Source organism: Salvelinus namaycush, chromosome 25 (genome assembly GCF_016432855.1).
Source record: "Salvelinus namaycush isolate Seneca chromosome 25, SaNama_1.0, whole genome shotgun sequence".
NCBI lineage: Eukaryota > Metazoa > Chordata > Actinopteri > Salmoniformes > Salmonidae > Salvelinus > Salvelinus namaycush.
In genome coordinates this window covers 38,430,546-38,450,181 of record NC_052331.1, presented here as the reverse complement: position 1 = coordinate 38,450,181, position 19,636 = coordinate 38,430,546, and the positions used below count along the sequence as shown (strand labels likewise).

At 44.8% G+C, this 19,636-nt stretch overlaps 11 non-coding genes across 11 annotated transcripts; all 11 read right to left on the bottom strand.

Moving 5' to 3' along the window:
• Window positions 1-5,521: 5,521 nt before the first annotated feature.
• On the bottom strand, window positions 5,522-5,603 carry trnas-cga. Its single transcript has one exon. It is a non-coding gene; the product is annotated as a tRNA-Ser (tRNA).
• A 2,915-nt stretch (window positions 5,604-8,518) lies between these two features.
• Window positions 8,519-8,600, bottom strand: trnas-uga. Its single transcript has one exon. It is a non-coding gene; the product is annotated as a tRNA-Ser (tRNA).
• A 217-nt stretch (window positions 8,601-8,817) lies between these two features.
• Window positions 8,818-8,899, bottom strand: trnas-cga. The gene has a single exon. It is a non-coding gene; the product is annotated as a tRNA-Ser (tRNA).
• Window positions 8,900-9,996: 1,097 nt separating this feature from the next.
• trnas-uga lies at window positions 9,997-10,078 on the bottom strand. Its single transcript has one exon. It is a non-coding gene; the product is annotated as a tRNA-Ser (tRNA).
• Window positions 10,079-10,296: 218 nt separating this feature from the next.
• trnas-cga lies at window positions 10,297-10,378 on the bottom strand. The gene has a single exon. It is a non-coding gene; the product is annotated as a tRNA-Ser (tRNA).
• Window positions 10,379-11,475: 1,097 nt separating this feature from the next.
• On the bottom strand, window positions 11,476-11,557 carry trnas-uga. Its single transcript has one exon. It is a non-coding gene; the product is annotated as a tRNA-Ser (tRNA).
• A 218-nt stretch (window positions 11,558-11,775) lies between these two features.
• On the bottom strand, window positions 11,776-11,858 carry trnas-cga. Its single transcript has one exon. It is a non-coding gene; the product is annotated as a tRNA-Ser (tRNA).
• Window positions 11,859-12,955: 1,097 nt separating this feature from the next.
• On the bottom strand, window positions 12,956-13,037 carry trnas-uga. Its single transcript has one exon. It is a non-coding gene; the product is annotated as a tRNA-Ser (tRNA).
• A 217-nt stretch (window positions 13,038-13,254) lies between these two features.
• Window positions 13,255-13,337, bottom strand: trnas-cga. The gene has a single exon. It is a non-coding gene; the product is annotated as a tRNA-Ser (tRNA).
• Window positions 13,338-14,434: 1,097 nt separating this feature from the next.
• Window positions 14,435-14,516, bottom strand: trnas-uga. Its single transcript has one exon. It is a non-coding gene; the product is annotated as a tRNA-Ser (tRNA).
• Window positions 14,517-14,734: 218 nt separating this feature from the next.
• trnas-cga lies at window positions 14,735-14,817 on the bottom strand. Its single transcript has one exon. It is a non-coding gene; the product is annotated as a tRNA-Ser (tRNA).
• Between the last annotated feature and the right edge of the window lie 4,819 nt (window positions 14,818-19,636).

The following is a 19,636-nucleotide window of genomic DNA, read 5'->3' as shown; positions in this document are numbered from 1 at the left end:
GTTATAGTCGACTAATATCTCCGGCTTTGATTTTATTTGATACATGTGACCATATCATCGTAAAGTATGTTTTTTCAATATAGTTTCATCAGATTATTGAACATTTTTCGGGAGTTTTGCCGTGTTCCGTTCTCTTCCATTTGTTGACATGGAGAGCGTCGTGCCACTTGGCTAGTGTGCTTGCTAATTGAAGAGGGAAAGTTGCCGTTCTAAATCCAAACAACGATTGTTCTGGACAAAGGACACCTTGTCCAACATTCTGATGGAAGATCAGCAAAAGTAAGAAACATTTTATGATGCTATTTCATATATCTGTCGTACATGTGAACTAGTCGCCGACGCCCAACGTTTGGGTACTCTAGCTATACCGAAGCTGCATATCGTAATGAAGTTATTTTTAGAATTCTAACACTGCGATTTCATTAAGAACTAATGGATCTATCATTTCCTATACAACATGTATGTTTTAGTTATGTTTATGAATAGCTATTTGGTCAGAATATGTGTGTCAGAAAAAGTGTCCGAAAAAAATCCGGGCGTTGTGGGAAAAAGTAGCTAAGTTAGCAGAATGTATAACCATTGATTTCAGCTCTAAATATGCACATTTTCGAACAAAACATAAGTGTATGTATAACCTGATGTTATAGGACTGTCATCTGAGGAAGAAAATCAAGGTTAGTCAAAAATTATATATCTTTTGCTTGTTTGTTACGATCTCTTACTTTTGCTACTGGGAAATTGCTTGTGTTTTTGGCTATTGTGGTAAGCTAATATAACGCTATATTGTGTTTTCGCTGTAAAACACTTGATAAATCGGAAATATTGGCTGGAATCACAAGATGCCTGTCTTTCATATGCTGTACACTATGTATTTTTCAGAAATGTTTTATGATGAGTAATTAGGTATTTGACGTTGGTGTCTGTAATTATTATGGCTGCTTTCGGTGCAATTTCTGATTGTAGCTGCAATGTAAACTATGATTTATACCTGAAATATGCACATTTTTCGAACAAAACATAGATTTATTGAATAACATGTTGTAAGACTGTCATCTGATGAAGTTGTTTATTGGTTAGTTTGGTTGGTTCTTGGTTAGTTAGGTTGGCTTTGTGCATGCTACCTGTGCTGTGAAAAATGTCTGTCCTTTTTTGTATTTGGTGGTGAGCTAACATAAATATACGTGCTGTTTTTGCTGTAAAACATTTAAAAAATCGGACATGTTGGCTGGATTCACAAGATGTGTACCTTTCATTTGCTGTATTGGACTTGTTAATGTGTGAAAGTTAAATATTTAAAAAAAATATCTTTTGAATTTCGCGCCCAGCACTTGAGCTGGCTGTTGTCATAAGTGTACCGACGTCGGGCTTGCAGCCATTTAACCCTCCCGTTGTCTCGGCGGGTCAGAGCGACCCCGGGCAGTTCCGAGTTGATTGCCCGTGTCTGTGTGTGGGTCAGAGTGACCCTGGCAGCGTTAGCAAGGTGTATGTTGTAACCCTCCTGCCCCTGTGTGGGCGGGGTCATAGTGACGTCAGAGGGGTCAGAGTGACCCCGGCGGCGTTAGCAAGGTGTATGTTGTAACCCTCCTGCCCCTGCCCCTGTGTGGGCGGGGTCATAGTGACGTCAGAGGGGTCAGAGTGACCCTCGGCAGCGTTACCTGTCGCTTCCCCCGTGTCTGTGTGGGTCAGAGAGACCCTGGCAGGCCGGGTCACAGTGACCCAACACCACCACCTGCTGGATACTAGTCAAAGGTCCTGCCCCAAAATTGACACGCTCAACATTCCGGGCAAGGGCCCTGTGTCGAATACGGCCCTCCATCGGGCCCTTGGGCCCCGTGTGAGTTTGGATATCGAATCTAAAAACGCCCCCCTACAAACTACTTTCCCTTGGTTGTGGAAATTGTGCCTTTCGGGTATGGCTGTTGTTACACAACCTTCCCCTTGCCTCGGCGGGTCAGAGTTACCCCCGGCCAGCGTTACGAGTCGATTCCCAGTGTCTGTGTGGGTTAGAGAGACTCTGGCAGCGTTAGCAAGGTGTATGTTGTAACCCTCCTACCCCTGTCTGGGCCGGGTCACAGTGACCCGGGCCCTGTTGTAGGCCCTGCGTTATGAGTTGTTCCCCTCTGTCCCGGGGGCTTGGGTCAGAGTGACCCCGGCAGCGTTAGCAAGGTGTATGTTGTAACCCTCCTACCCCTGTCTGGGCTGGGTCGGAGTGACCCCGGCCCTGTGTTAGGAGTTGTTCCCCTCTGTCTGGGCCGGGTCAGAGTGACCCCGGCAGGGACCAGTTGTCCCCACCAACTCTGTGCACGACCTCGGTGCTATCACGCGGGTAGGCCAGCCGAGCGTCCCGGATGGGACCGAAGGGGCCGAAGGGCCGAAGGAGCAGGCAGGGCAGACCACGCGCCTCGTCCATTCGCGTGCCTCGTCCCATTCACGTGGCCACCGTAAGCAGGGCGTAGAGAGGCTACTAATATTGTCAGGAAGAAGAAGAAGAAGAAGAAGAAGAAGAAGAAGAAGAAGAAGAGGACGAGGACGAGGACGACGACGAGGAGGAATACGACCCCGCCGAGCGTGAGCCCTCCGCCTACGACTGTAAGCAGGGCGTAGAGAGCCTACTAATATTGTCAGGAAGAAGAAGAACAAGAACAAGAACAAGAAGAAGAACAAGAAGAACAAGAAGAAGAAGAAGAAGATGAGGACGATGATGAGGACGACGACGAGGACGACGACGACGACGAGGAATACGACCCCGCCGAGCGTGTTGCCTCCGCCTACGACGCCTCGCAGTCCCGGTTTCAGCGCGGCTCAGGTCCTGGAACAGATATCCTCCAGCGTCGACCAAGAAGACGAAGAAGACTACTGCGATTCCGAAGAGGAGGACGTTTCCGAAGAGGAAGACGGTGAGGAATACAACCCCGAGCGCGACGCGGACGACTACGAAGACGACTCGGCCTCGCGGTCGTGCTCCTCTTCGGAGGAAGAGCCGGAGGGAGAGCGAGAGGGAGACGCGGCCGCTGCCCGAGAGCGAGACAGAGAGCCAGACAGAGAGCGAGCCAGAGACAGAGAGCGAGAGCGAGACAGAGCCAGAGAGCCAGAGCCAGAAAGGGAGACGTTGCTGTCAAAAAACGGCAAAATCAAATGGTCCTCCGTGGCCTATCGCGGCCCGGACCGGCCCCGCGCCATCCGCCCGCCCTGCCCCGCCGTGACGCCGGGCCCCACGGCCTACGCCGCGTCGCGAGCGCTCGACATCGCGTCCGCCTTCCGTCTGTTTGTCACACCGGCGATAGAAAGGATCATCGTGGACATGACGAATCTGCAGGGGGTGAGAAAATACGGCGACGGCTGGCGACCCATGGACTCCACCGACCTGCGCGCCTACGTAGGGCTGCTGATCCTAGCCGGCGTCTACAGGTCCCGAGGCGAGGCCGCGGCCAGCCTGTGGGACGCCGAGAGCGGCAGGACCGTGTTCCGCGCCACCATGCCGCTCAAGGCGTTTCACAAGTACTCGAGGCTGCTGCGATTCGACGACCGCCAGTCGAGACCCGCGAGACTCGCCACAGACAGACTGGCGGCCGTAAGAGAGGTGTGGGACCTGTGGGAGGAGCGGCTGCAGGCCCTCTACAACCCGGGGCCCGAAGTGACGGTGGACGAACAACTGGTCCCGTTCAGAGGTACCGTCTATGTATCTGTGTACGTACGCGTAGCGTAGAGAGCACGGGCAGTCTATGTATCTGTGTTTGTACGTGTAGCGTAGAGAGCACGGGCAGTCTATGTATCTGTGTTTGTACGTGTAGCGTAGAGCACGGGCAGTCAATGTATCTGTGTTTGTACGTGTAGCGTAGAGAGCACGGGCAGTCTATGTATCTGTGTTTGTACGTGTAGCGTAGAGCACGGGCAGTCAATGTATCTGTCTATGTACGTGTAGCATAGAGAGCACGGGCAGTAGTAGCACGGGCAGTAGTAGCAATCGGCAAGAGTAGCAACGTGGAGCACGGGCAGTAGTAGCACGGGCAGTAGTAGCAATCGGCAGTAGTAGCAATCGGCAGTAGCACGGGCGGCGGAGGCGGCTGCGTGTAACGTAAACGCAGTGCGCCCCGATGGTGAGCCGGTAACGATGACGCTGGTATCTGTGTTTGTACGTGTAGCGTAGAGAGCACGGGCAGTCTATGTATCTGTGTATGACGCTGCTAATCTCCTCTCCCTCTCCTCTCACTCTCCTCTCCCTCCCCTCTCCCTCGCCGAAAGGACGCTGTCCTTTCCGACAGTACATTCCCAGCAAGCCGGCCAAATACGGCATCAAGTCGTGGGTGGCCTGCGACGCCAAGTCCAGCTACGCTTGGAAGATGCAAGTGTACACCGGCAAGGCGGCCGGCGGAGGCCCCGAGAAGAACCAGGGCGCGCGCGTCGTCCTCGATCTGACCGAGGGACTGCCGGGCGGTCACAACGTCACGTGTGACAATTTCTTCACCTCCTACGAACTCGGGCAGCGGCTCCTCGAGAGGAACCTCACCATGGTGGGCACGGTGCGAAAGAACAAGCCCGAGCTCCCTCCCGCGCTGCTCCAGTCCAAGGACAGACAGGTCTCGTCCTCCAGGTTCGCCTTCACGCCCACCGCCACTCTAGTGTCCTACCTGGCAAAGAGAAATAAGAACGTGCTGCTTCTGAGCACGCGGCACGCGGAGCCCGACGTTAGCGATCGCCGAGACCGGAAGCCGGCCCTCATCCTAGACTACAACTGCAACAAGGGCGGCGTGGACAACCTAGACAAGGTGGTCGGCACCTACAGCTGCAGACGGATGACCGCCCGCTGGCCCCTGGTCATCTTCCACAACATCCTCGACGTGTCCTCCTACAACGCCTTTGTCATATGGCGAGAGATCAACCCCGACTGGATGCCCGGGAAGCGGAACAAGAGGAGGGTGTTCCTGGAGCAGCTCGGAAAGGCGCTCGTGAAGCCCTTGATCCAAAGAAGGCAGCGTCTCCCCCGCACCGAAGCCGCCTCAGCACTTGTCAAAGTCATACGGGGCGAGCGTGTATCCGCCGAGGCTCGTCCGCAAGCCCTTGAGCAAGCCGTCGGCCCGGCCGCCGCCTACGACCCAGCCCCGGCCGCCCGGCTGGAGGCGAGTAAGAGGAAGAGGTGTCAGCTCTGCCCACCCAAGAAGGACGCCAAGACACACACCGCGTGCTGCAGGTGTAAGAAATACATCTGCAAAGGCTGTTCACACCCATACTGTCACACTTGTGCCCACTGGGCCTTTAGCCAAGACGGGACAGGGTGACCCGGGGGGGACACTGTGTGCTAGGCATAATAGGAGGACAACGGGAGGGTTAACCAGTCGGCCATCTCATCCTGTCCACTTTACTTCTGTAAAGACTAGACTATCTACTGAAGAGCCTATTTCAACTGTTTGTCAAGAAACACATATTTTGAGCACTTGAATCAAAGGACAAGTCCACGGTTTAAGGACATTATCCATATCACGTCCCCAATGACATGTTGCAAATAAAGACAGCTTTGTCAAAGCGCTGTGAGCAGGGTTCGAACCTGCGCGGGGAAACCCCATTGGATTTCGAATCCAACGCCTTAACCTCTCGGCCATCACAGCTTCTTCTGTTACCTAAAATGCCTTAACCAGTCCGCTATCTCGTTCTGTCCATTTTACCTCTAAAATGACCTGAATATCGCTGTTGAAGAGCTTACTTGAAATGTTTGTCATGGAAGATAAATTCTGAGCACTTGAATCAAAGGACATGTCCACGCATTATCCATATCAAGTCCCCAATGATATGTTACAAATAAAGACTGGATCGTCAAGAGTTCAAACCTGCGCTGGGAGAACCCATTGGATTTCGAGTCCAACGCTTCAACCACTCGGCAATCAAAGCTTTCTTAGGTAGATCACACAAGGACAAAAGTATCCAAATTCAACTGCCTAATTGAAATATTTTCAAGCAAAGTAAAATAAGCTATTTTCTGAGCACTTCAATCGTTGGACGAGCCCATAAAATAAGGAAATTTAAATTCAGAAGAGATAGATCCAATTATTAAAGGTCTACTTTATCATCACCCTGTAAGCAGAGTTGAAAACTGTACAGGGAGAACACATTTGATGTCAATTCCAATGCTGAAACCACTTGGCCATCGCAGCAGTAGGAATCTAAGGAAAGTGATGAGGAGAAAGCAGAAGTGGGCTATACGCTTCGAGCAAGGTAAGAACATGGGTGGGGAGACCCCATTGAAATTCAGGTCCAACGTCGAAAGAACTTGGCCATTGCAGCTGTTGGAATGCAAGTAAAGGGATTGGGATTTGGAAACAGACATCATTGGTGTAAAATGGTCAACTTGATGGCACGACATATTGATCTTATTTCGCAAGCTGTGAAGTTTGGAAGTTTAATGTGCAAGTCAAAAAACTATGTCCAGAGAAAGTACAAGTGGACTATTCACTGAGAATAAGATTTTGAAAAAGAGCAGGGAGACCCAATTGGGTTTCAAGTCTGAGGACTTAACTTTTTATGGCTGCAGGGGCAGTATTGAGTAGCTCTGATTAAAGGTGCCCATTTCAAACGGCCTTGTACTCAATTCTTGCTCGTACAATATGCATATTATTATTACTATTGGATAGAAAACACTCTCTAGTTTCTAAAACCGTTTGAATTATATCTGTGAGTCAAACAGAACTCATTTGGCACAAACTTCCTGACCAGGAAGTGGAAAGTCTGAAATCGATGCTCTGTTCTACTTCCTGCCTATACATGGGCATGATACGTAAGAGTATACGTGCACTTCATACACCTTCCCCTGGATGTCAAGAGGCGGTGAGAGAAGAAATTTCGTGTTTATCTCGGTCTGAAGTGGAATACAAGCTCTTTGTATGACGTGTCCCTCATTTCCGGTTTTCTGGAGAGCGCGCAGGGGGACATGGATTTGCCTTCTGTTTAGCTGCCGTTATAGTCGACTAATATCTCCGGCTTTGATTTTATTTGATACATGTGACCATATCATCGTAAAGTATGTTTTTTCAATATAGTTTCATCAGATTATTGAAAATTTTTCGGGAGTTTTGCCGTGTTCCGTTCTCTTCCGTTTGTTGACATGGAGAGCGTCGTGCCACTTGGCTAGTGTGCTTGCTAATTGAAGAGGGAAAGTTGCCGTTCTAAATCCAAACAACGATTGTTCTGGACAAAGGACACCTTGTCCAACATTCTGATGGAAGATCAGCAAAAGTAAGAAACATTTTATGATGCTATTTCATATATCTGTCGTACATGTGAACTAGTCGCCGACGCCCAACGTTTGGGTACTCTAGCTATACCGAAGCTGCATATCGTAATGAAGTTATTTTTAGAATTCTAACACTGCGATTTCATTAAGAACTAATGGATCTATCATTTCCTATACAACATGTATGTTTTAGTTATGTTTATGAATAGCTATTTGGTCAGAATATGTGTGTCAGAAAAAGTGTCCGAAAAAAATCCGGGCGTTGTGGGAAAAAGTAGCTAAGTTAGCAGAATGTATAACCATTGATTTCAGCTCTAAATATGCACATTTTCGAACAAAACATAAGTGTATGTATAACCTGATGTTATAGGACTGTCATCTGAGGAAGAAAATCAAGGTTAGTCAAAAATTATATATCTTTTGCTTGTTTGTTACGATCTCTTACTTTTGCTACTGGGAAATTGCTTGTGTTTTTGGCTATTGTGGTAAGCTAATATAACGCTATATTGTGTTTTCGCTGTAAAACACTTGATAAATCGGAAATATTGGCTGGAATCACAAGATGCCTGTCTTTCATATGCTGTACACTATGTATTTTTCAGAAATGTTTTATGATGAGTAATTAGGTATTTGACGTTGGTGTCTGTAATTATTATGGCTGCTTTCGGTGCAATTTCTGATTGTAGCTGCAATGTAAACTATGATTTATACCTGAAATATGCACATTTTTCGAACAAAACATAGATTTATTGAATAACATGTTGTAAGACTGTCATCTGATGAAGTTGTTTATTGGTTAGTTTGGTTGGTTCTTGGTTAGTTAGGTTGGCTTTGTGCATGCTACCTGTGCTGTGAAAAATGTCTGTCCTTTTTTGTATTTGGTGGTGAGCTAACATAAATATACGTGCTGTTTTTGCTGTAAAACATTTTAAAAATCGGACATGTTGGCTGGATTCACGAGATGTGTACCTTTCATTTGCTGTATTGGACTTGTTAATGTGTGAAAGTTAAATATTAAAAAAAAATACCTTTTGAATTTCGCGCCCAGCACTTGAGCTGGCTGTTGTCATAAGTGTACCGACGTCGGGCTTGCAGCCATTTAACCACCTGGCTCTCAGTATTTCCAACGTAATTCTAACAGAAACAACAGTATCTGTACTGAAGAGCCTATTTTAACTGTTTGTCAAGGCAAATATATTCTGAGCACCTGAATCACTGAACAATTCCATGTATTAAGGACATTATCCATATCAAGTCACTAAGTATATGTTAAAAATAAAGGCAGGTTTGCCATAGCGCTGCGAGCAGGGTTCGAACCTGCGCGGGGAGACCCCATTGGATTTCAAGTCCAACGCCTTAACCACTCGGCCATCGCAGCTTGCTATGTAAAATTCCAGGCCTTAACCAGTCGGCCATCTCATCCTGTCCACTTTACTTCTGTAAAGACTAGACTATCTACTGAAGAGCCTATTTCAACTGTTTGTCAAGGAACACATATTCTGAGCACTTGAATCAAAGGACAAGTCCACGTTTAAGGACATTATCCATATCACGTCCCCAATGACATGTTGCAAATAAAGACAGCTTTGTCAAAGCGCTGTGAGCAGGGTTCGAACCTGCGCGGGGAAACCCCATTGGATTTCGAATCCAACGCCTTAACCTCTCGGCCATCACAGCTTCTTCTGTTACCTACAACGCCTTAACCAGTCCGCTATCTCGTTCTGTCCATTTTACCTCTAAAATTACCTGAATATCGCTGTTGAAGAGCTTACTTGAAATGTTTGTCATGGAAGATAAATTCTGAGCACTTGAATCAAAGGACATGTCCACGCATTATCCATATCAAGTCCCCAATGATATGTTACAAATAAAGACTGGATCGTCAAGAGTTCAAACCTGCGCTGGGAGAACCCATTGGATTTCGAGTCCAACGCTTCAACCACTCGGCAATCAAAGCTTTCTTAGGTAGATCACACAAGGACAAAAGTATCCAAATTCAACTGCCTAATTGAAATATTTTCAAGCAAAGTAAAATAAGCTATTTTCTGAGCACTTCAATCGTTGGACGAGCCCATAAAATAAGGAAATTTAAATTCAGAAGAGATAGATCCAATTATTAAAGGTCTACTTTATCATCACCCTGTAAGCAGAGTTGAAAACTGTACAGGGAGAACACATTTGATGTCAATTCCAATGCTGAAACCACTTGGCCATCGCAGCAGTAGGAATCTAAGGAAAGTGATGAGGAGAAAGCAGAAGTGGGCTATACGCTTCGAGCAAGGTAAGAACATGGGTGGGGAGACCCCATTGAAATTCAGGTCCAACGTCGAAAGAACTCGGCCATTGCAGCTGTTGGAATGCAAGTAAAGGGATTGGGATTTGGAAACAGACATCATTGGTGTAAAATGGTCAACTTGATGGCACGACATATTGATCTTATTTCGCAAGCTGTGAAGTTTGGAAGTTTAATGTGCAAGTCAAAAAACTATGTCCAGAGAAAGTACAAGTGGACTATTCACTGAGAATAAGATTTTGAAAAAGAGCAGGGAGACCCAATTGGGTTTCAAGTCTGAGGACTTAACCACCTGGCTCTCAGTATTTCCAACGTAATTCTAACAGAAACAACAGTATCTGTACTGAAGAGCCTATTTTAACTGTTTGTCAAGGCAAATATATTCTGAGCACCTGAATCACTGAACAATTCCATGTATTAAGGACATTATCCATATCAAGTCACTAAGTATATGTTAAAAATAAAGGCAGGTTTGCCATAGCGCTGCGAGCAGGGTTCGAACCTGCGCGGGGAGACCCCATTGGATTTCAAGTCCAACGCCTTAACCACTCGGCCATCGCAGCTTGCTATGTAAAATTCCAGGCCTTAACCAGTCGGCCATCTCATCCTGTCCACTTTACTTCTGTAAAGACTAGACTATCTACTGAAGAGCCTATTTCAACTGTTTGTCAAGGAACACATATTCTGAGCACTTGAATCAAAGGACAAGTCCACGGTTTAAGGACATTATCCATATCACGTCCCCAATGACATGTTGCAAATAAAGACAGCTTTGTCAAAGCGCTGTGAGCAGGGTTCGAACCTGCGCGGGGAAACCCCATTGGATTTCGAATCCAACGCCTTAACCTCTCGGCCATCACAGCTTCTTCTGTTACCTACAATGCCTTAACCAGTCCGCTATCTCGTTCTGTCCATTTTACCTCTAAAATTACCTGAATATCGCTGTTGAAGAGCTTACTTGAAATGTTTGTCATGGAAGATAAATTCTGAGCACTTGAATCAAAGGACATGTCCACGCATTATCCATATCAAGTCCCCAATGATATGTTACAAATAAAGACTGGATCGTCAAGAGTTCAAACCTGCGCTGGGAGAACCCATTGGATTTCGAGTCCAACGCTTCAACCACTCGGCAATCAAAGCTTTCTTAGGTAGATCACACAAGGACAAAAGTATCCAAATTCAACTGCCTAATTGAAATATTTTCAAGCAAAGTAAAATAAGCTATTTTCTGAGCACTTCAATCGTTGGACGAGCCCATAAAATAAGGAAATTTAAATTCAGAAGAGATAGATCCAATTATTAAAGGTCTACTTTATCATCACCCTGTAAGCAGAGTTGAAAACTGTACAGGGAGAACACATTTGATGTCAATTCCAATGCTGAAACCACTTGGCCATCGCAGCAGTAGGAATCTAAGGAAAGTGATGAGGAGAAAGCAGAAGTGGGCTATACGCTTCGAGCAAGGTAAGAACATGGGTGGGGAGACCCCATTGAAATTCAGGTCCAACGTCGAAAGAACTCGGCCATTGCAGCTGTTGGAATGCAAGTAAAGGGATTGGGATTTGGAAACAGACATCATTGGTGTAAAATGGTCAACTTGATGGCACGACATATTGATCTTATTTCGCAAGCTGTGAAGTTTGGAAGTTTAATGTGCAAGTCAAAAAACTATGTCCAGAGAAAGTACAAGTGGACTATTCACTGAGAATAAGATTTTGAAAAAGAGCAGGGAGACCCAATTGGGTTTCAAGTCTGAGGACTTAACCACCTGGCTCTCAGTATTTCCAACGTAATTCTAACAGAAACAACAGTATCTGTACTGAAGAGCCTATTTTAACTGTTTGTCAAGGCAAATATATTCTGAGCACCTGAATCACTGAACAATTCCATACCTTAAGGACATTATCCATATCAAGTCACTAAGTATATGTTAAAAATAAAGGCAGGTTTGCCATAGCGCTGCGAGCAGGGTTCAAACCTGCGCGGGGAGACCCCATTGGATTTCAAGTCCAACGCCTTAACCACTCGGCCATCGCAGCTTGCTATGTAAAATTCCAGGCCTTAACCAGTCGGCCATCTCATCCTGTCCACTTTACTTCTGTAAAGACTAGACTATCTACTGAAGAGCCTATTTCAACTGTTTGTCAAGGAACACATATTCTGAGCACTTGAATCAAAGGACAAGTCCACGGTTTAAGGACATTATCCATATCACGTCCCCAATGACATGTTGCAAATAAAGACAGCTTTGTCAAAGCGCTGTGAGCAGGGTTCGAACCTGCGCGGGGAGAACCCCATTGGATTTCGAATCCAACGCCTTAACCTCTCGGCCATCACAGCTTCTTCTGTTACCTACAACGCCTTAACCAGTCCGCTATCTCGTTCTGTCCATTTTACCTCTAAAATTACCTGAATATCGCTGTTGAAGAGCTTACTTGAAATGTTTGTCATGGAAGATAAATTCTGAGCACTTGAATCAAAGGACATGTCCACGCATTATCCATATCAAGTCCCCAATGATATGTTACAAATAAAGACTGGATCGTCAAGAGTTCAAACCTGCGCTGGGAGAACCCATTGGATTTCGAGTCCAACGCTTCAACCACTCGGCAATCAAAGCTTTCTTAGGTAGATCACACAAGGACAAAAGTATCCAAATTCAACTGCCTAATTGAAATATTTTCAAGCAAAGTAAAATAAGCTATTTTCTGAGCACTTCAATCGTTGGACGAGCCCATAAAATAAGGAAATTTAAATTCAGAAGAGATAGATCCAATTATTAAAGGTCTACTTTATCATCACCCTGTAAGCAGAGTTGAAAACTGTACAGGGAGAACACATTTGATGTCAATTCCAATGCTGAAACCACTTGGCCATCGCAGCAGTAGGAATCTAAGGAAAGTGATGAGGAGAAAGCAGAAGTGGGCTATACGCTTCGAGCAAGGTAAGAACATGGGTGGGGAGACCCCATTGAAATTCAGGTCCAACGTCGAAAGAACTCGGCCATTGCAGCTGTTGGAATGCAAGTAAAGGGATTGGGATTTGGAAACAGACATCATTGGTGTAAAATGGTCAACTTGATGGCACGACATATTGATCTTATTTCGCAAGCTGTGAAGTTTGGAAGTTTAATGTGCAAGTCAAAAAACTATGTCCAGAGAAAGTACAAGTGGACTATTCACTGAGAATAAGATTTTGAAAAAGAGCAGGGAGACCCAATTGGGTTTCAAGTCTGAGGACTTAACCACCTGGCTCTCAGTATTTCCAACGTAATTCTAACAGAAACAACAGTATCTGTACTGAAGAGCCTATTTTAACTGTTTGTCAAGGCAAATATATTCTGAGCACCTGAATCACTGAACAATTCCATGTATTAAGGACATTATCCATATCAAGTCACTAAGTATATGTTAAAAATAAAGGCAGGTTTGCCATAGCGCTGCGAGCAGGGTTCGAACCTGCGCGGGGAGACCCCATTGGATTTCAAGTCCAACGCCTTAACCACTCGGCCATCTCAGCTTGCTATGTAAATTCCAGGCCTTAACCAGTCGGCCATCTCATCCTGTCCACTTTACTTCTGTAAAGACTAGACTATCTACTGAAGAGCCTATTTCAACTGTTTGTCAAGGAACACATATTCTGAGCACTTGAATCAAAGGACAAGTCCACGGTTTAAGGACATTATCCATATCACGTCCCCAATGACATGTTGCAAATAAAGACAGCTTTGTCAAAGCGCTGTGAGCAGGGTTCGAACCTGCGCGGGGAGAACCCCATTGGATTTCGAATCCAACGCCTTAACCTCTCGGCCATCACAGCTTCTTCTGTTACCTACAACGCCTTAACCAGTCCGCTATCTCGTTCTGTCCATTTTACCTCTAAAATTACCTGAATATCGCTGTTGAAGAGCTTACTTGAAATGTTTGTCATGGAAGATAAATTCTGAGCACTTGAATCAAAGGACATGTCCACGCATTATCCATATCAAGTCCCCAATGATATGTTACAAATAAAGACTGGATCGTCAAGAGTTCAAACCTGCGCTGGGAGAACCCATTGGATTTCGAGTCCAACGCTTCAACCACTCGGCAATCAAAGCTTTCTTAGGTAGATCACACAAGGACAAAAGTATCCAAATTCAACTGCCTAATTGAAATATTTTCAAGCAAAGTAAAATAAGCTATTTTCTGAGCACTTCAATCGTTGGACGAGCCCATAAAATAAGGAAATTTAAATTCAGAAGAGATAGATCCAATTATTAAAGGTCTACTTTATCATCACCCTGTAAGCAGAGTTGAAAACTGTACAGGGAGAACACATTTGATGTCAATTCCAATGCTGAAACCACTTGGCCATCGCAGCAGTAGGAATCTAAGGAAAGTGATGAGGAGAAAGCAGAAGTGGGCTATACGCTTCGAGCAAGGTAAGAACATGGGTGGGGAGACCCCATTGAAATTCAGGTCCAACGTCGAAAGAACTCGGCCATTGCAGCTGTTGGAATGCAAGTAAAGGGATTGGGATTTGGAAACAGACATCATTGGTGTAAAATGGTCAACTTGATGGCACGACATATTGATCTTATTTCGCAAGCTGTGAAGTTTGGAAGTTTAATGTGCAAGTCAAAAAACTATGTCCAGAGAAAGTACAAGTGGACTATTCACTGAGAATAAGATTTTGAAAAAGAGCAGGGAGACCCAATTGGGTTTCAAGTCTGAGGACTTAACCACCTGGCTCTCAGTATTTCCAACGTAATTCTAACAGAAACAACAGTATCTGTACTGAAGAGCCTATTTTAACTGTTTGTCAAGGCAAATATATTCTGAGCACCTGAATCACTGAACAATTCCATGTATTAAGGACATTATCCATATCAAGTCACTAAGTATATGTTAAAAATAAAGACAGGTTTGCCATAGCGCTGCGAGCAGGGTTCGAACCTGCGCGGGGAGACCCCATTGGATTTCAAGTCCAACGCCTTAACCACTCGGCCATCGCAGCTTGCTATGTAAAATTCCAGGCCTTAACCAGTCGGCCATCTCATCCTGTCCACTTTACTTCTGTAAAGACTAGACTATCTACTGAAGAGCCTATTTGAACTGTTTGTCAAGGAACACATATTCTGAGCACTTGAATCAAAGGACAAGTCCACGGTTTAAGGACATTATCCATATCACGTCCCCAATGACATGTTGCAAATAAAGACAGCTTTGTCAAAGCGCTGTGAGCAGGGTTCGAACCTGCGCGGGGAAGACCCCATTGGATTTCGAATCCAACGCCTTAACCTCTCGGCCATCACAGCTTCTTCTGTTACCTACAACGCCTTAACCAGTCCGCTATCTCGTTCTGTCCATTTTACCTCTAAAATTACCTGAATATCGCTGTTGAAGAGCTTACTTGAAATGTTTGTCATGGAAGATAAATTCTGAGCACTTGAATCAAAGGACATGTCCACGCATTATCCATATCAAGTCCCCAATGATATGTTACAAATAAAGACTGGATCGTCAAGAGTTCAAACCTGCGCTGGGAGAACCCATTGGATTTCGAGTCCAACGCTTCAACCACTCGGCAATCAAAGCTTTCTTAGGTAGATCACACAAGGACAAAAGTATCCAAATTCAACTGCCTAATTGAAATATTTTCAAGCAAAGTAAAATAAGCTATTTTCTGAGCACTTCAATCGTTGGACGAGCCCATAAAATAAGGAAATTTAAATTCAGAAGAGATAGATCCAATTATTAAAGGTCTACTTTATCATCACCCTGTAAGCAGAGTTGAAAACTGTACAGGGAGAACACATTTGATGTCAATTCCAATGCTGAAACCACTTGGCCATCGCAGCAGTAGGAATCTAAGGAAAGTGATGAGGAGAAAGCAGAAGTGGGCTATACGCTTCGAGCAAGGTAAGAACATGGGTGGGGAGACCCCATTGAAATTCAGGTCCAACGTCGAAAGAACTCGGCCATTGCAGCTGTTGGAATGCAAGTAAAGGGATTGGGATTTGGAAACAGACATCATTGGTGTAAAATGGTCAACTTGATGGCACGACATATTGATCTTATTTCGCAAGCTGTGAAGTTTGGAAGTTTAATGTGCAAGTCAAAAAACTATGTCCAGAGAAAGTACAAGTGGACTATTCACTGAGAATAAGATTTTGAAAAAGAGCAGGGAGACCCAATTGGGTTTCAAGTCTGAGGACTTGAAGGTCTGAGGTCCAACGTCAAAAGAACTTGGCCAGTGCAGCTGTTGGAATGCAAGTAAAGGGATTGGGATTTGGAAACAGACATCATTGGTGTAAATGAAGAGCCTATTTGAACTGTTTGACAAGGAACACATATTCTGAGCACTTGAATCAAAGGACAAGTCCACAGTTTAAGGACATTATCCAGATCAAGTCACCAAGTATATGTTAAAAATAATGACTGGTTTGGCATAGTGCTGTGAGCAGGGTTCGAACCTGCGCGGGGAGACCCAATTGGATTTCAAGTCCAACACCACTTACTAAAACATCTGCCCATTTCTAGTTGTTAGGTCTATCAATCCCATTTTTTCCATGTATATATTGTTCACATGTTGTGGAAGCCATTGGATGTGTTTCCTGCTCCAGTCATCAATAATTCACTTATAGCTTGTCAATGAAAAAACTAAAACAAAATGTATTATTTTATTTTTTTTACAGTTATTTTGTGTGTGCTTGATATTGTGTTTTCTGAACTATGTAACTTCTATCTATCTTCTGATAATTTCCTCACAATCTCCCAGATGTCTTCTTTCCAAATATACCACGTTTTTGCATGTCAGAATCATGAAATTACACATGAAAAGCAATAACTTTTGGGTATGTCTATTTAGACGGGAATCTACATTTTGCCATTACATTTAAGAGAAGTAAAGTAAAGCTCTGGACACTATTATGGCCAGTCTTTCATTAATTACTTTTAGCATAGATAGCAAAGGTATCACAAATGATTTGTTTGAGCTGTGCATGGTAACAGAGGACAACGTTTCCAATCTACTATGCTTAATGAGCACAAACAAAGCAACTGGGCTGGATATCCTTCCGGCAAGATGCATAAAGGATAGTGCTTGTGTCACCGCTAAAATGATAACGCATATTGTAAACCTTTCTATTAGTAGTGGTACATTCCCCAAGGATCTCAAAACAGCCCGGGTGGTTCCACTCCACAAGCAGTAAAACAAATGTAGGAATCTACAGGCCTGTGTCGATCCTCAGCACTTGATCTAAAGTTGTTGAAAAATTTGTTTTTTAATCAACTTGAGGGATACCTTCTTGATCACAAACTTCTTTATGAACTACAATCTGGCTTTAGAACAGCTCATTCCACTGACTAAGATACCGTAGAATAGTATAGAATACAGTATATACATATGAGATGAATAATGCCAGATACAGTTGAAGTCGGAAGTTTACATACACTTAAAGTCATTAAAACTCGTTTTTCAACCACCACAAATTTCTTGTTAACAAACTATAGTTTTGGCAAGTCGGTTAGGACATCTACTTTGTGCATGACAAGTAATTTTTCCAACAATTGTTTACAGACAGATTATTTCACTTATGATTCACTGTATCACAATTCCAGTGGGTCAGAAGTTTATGTATACTAAGTTGACTGTGCCTTTAAACAGCTTGGAAAATTCCAGAAAATTATGTCATGGCTTTAGAGGCTTCTGATAGGCTAATTGACATCATTTGAATCAATTGGAGGCGTACCTGTGGATGTATTTCAAGGCCTAACTTCAAACTCAGTGCCTCTTTGCTTGACATCATGGGAAAATCAAAAGAAATCAGCCAAGACCTCAGAAAAAAAACTTTCCAATTTCCAAACACCTGAAGCTACCACGTTCATCTGTACAAACAATAGCACGTGAGTATAAACACCATGGGACCACACAGCCGTCATACCGCTCTGTCTCCTAGAGATGAACGTACTTTGGTGCGAAAAGTGCAAATCAATCCCAGAACAACAGCAAAGGATCTTGCGAAGATGCTGGAGGAAACCGGATACAAAAGTATCTATATCCACAGTATAACGAGTACTATAATCGACCTAACCTGAAAGGCAGCTTAGCAAGGAAGAAGCCACTACTCCAAAACCACCATAAAAAAAGCCAGACAAAGATCGAACTTTTTGGAGAAATGTCCTCTGGTCTGATGAAACAAAATAGGTCGCAAATGGGTCTTCCAAATGGACAATGACCCCAAGCATACTTCCAAAGTTGTGGCAAAATGGCTTAAGGACAACAAAGTCAAGGTATTGGAGTGGCCATCACAAAGCCCTGACCTCAATCCAATAGAACATTTGTGGGCAGAACTGGAAAAGCGTGTGCGAGCAAGGAGGCCTACAAACCTGACTCAGTTACACCAGCTCTGTCAGGAGGAATGGGCCAAAATTCACCCAACTTATAGTGGGAAGCTTGTGGAAGGCTACCCGAAACGTTTGACCCAAGTTAAACAATTTAAAGGGAAAGCTACCAAATACTAGTTGAGTGTATGTAAACTTCTGACCCACTGAGAATGTGATGAAAGAAATAAAAGCTGAAATAAATCATTCTCCCTACTATTATTCAAGAAACAAAGAGATCTTCTGTTGAATCTGACAATTAATCTTGATGGTTGTAAAGTCGTCTCAAATAAAACTGTGAAGGACCTCGGCGTTACTCTGGACCCTGATCTCTCTTTTGACGAACATATCAAGACTGTTTCAAGGACAGCTTTTTTCCATCTACATAACATTGCAAAAATCAGAAATGTTCTGTCCAAAAATGATGCAGAAAAATTTATCCATGCTTTTGTTACTTCTAGGTTAGACTACTGCAATGCTCTACTTTCCGGCTACCCGGATAAAGCACTAAATAAACTTCAGTTAGTGCTAAATACGGCTGCTAGAATCCTGACTAGAACCCCCAAAAAATATCATATTACTCCAGTGCTAGCCTCCCTACACTGGCTTCCTGTTAAGGCAAGGGCTGATTTCAAGGTTTTACTGTTAACCTACAAAGCGTTACATGGGCTTGCTCCTACCTATCTTTCCGAGTTGGTCCTGCCATACATACCTACACGTACGCTACGGTCACAAGACGCAGACCTCCTAATTGTCCCTAGAATTTCTAAGCAAACAGCTGGAGGCAGGGCTTTCTCCTATAGATCTCCATTTTTATGGAATGGTCTGCCTACCCATGTGAGAAACGCAGACTCGGTCTCAACCTTTAAGTCTTTACAGAAGACTTATCTCTTCAGTGGGTCATATGATTGAGTGTAGTCTGGCCCAGGAGTGTGAAGGTGAACGGAAAGGCTCTGGAGCAACGAACCGCACTTGCTGTCTCTGCCTGGCCGGTTCCCCTCTCTCCACTGGGATTCTCTGCCTCTAACCCTATTACAGAGGCTAAGTCACTGGCTTACTGGTGCTCTTTCATGCCGTCCCTAGGAGGGGTGCGTCACTTGAGTGGGTTGAGTCACTGACGTGATCTTCCTGTCTGGGTTGGCGACCCCCCTTGGGTTGTGCCGTGGCGGAGATCTTTGTGGGCTATACTCTGCCTTGTCTCAGGATGGTAAGTTGGTGGTTGAAGATATCCCTCTAGTGGTGTGGGGGCTGTGCTTTGGCAGTGGGTGGGGTTATATCCTTCCTGTTTGGCCCTGTCCGGGGGTATCATCGGATGGGGCCACAGTGTCTCCTGACCCCTCCTGTCTCAGCCTCCAGTATTTATGCTGCAGTAGTTTGTGTCGGGGGGCTAGGGTCAGTTTGTTATATCTGGAGTACTTCTCCTGTCTTATCCGGTGTCCTGTGTGAATATAAGTATGCTCTCTCTAATTCTCTCTTTCTTTCTCTCTTTCTTTCTTTCTCTCGGAGGACCTGAGCCCTAGGACCATGCCTCAAGACGACCTGGCATGATGACCCCTTGCTGTCCCCAGTCCACCTGCCCGTGCTGCTGCTCCAGTTTCAACTGTTCTGCCTGCGGCTATGGAACCCTGACCTGTTCACCAGATGTGCTACCTGTCCCAGACCTGCTGTTTTCAACTCTCTGGAGACAGCAGGAGCGGTAGAGATACTCTTAATGATCGGCTATGAAAAGCCAACTGACATTTACTCCTGAGG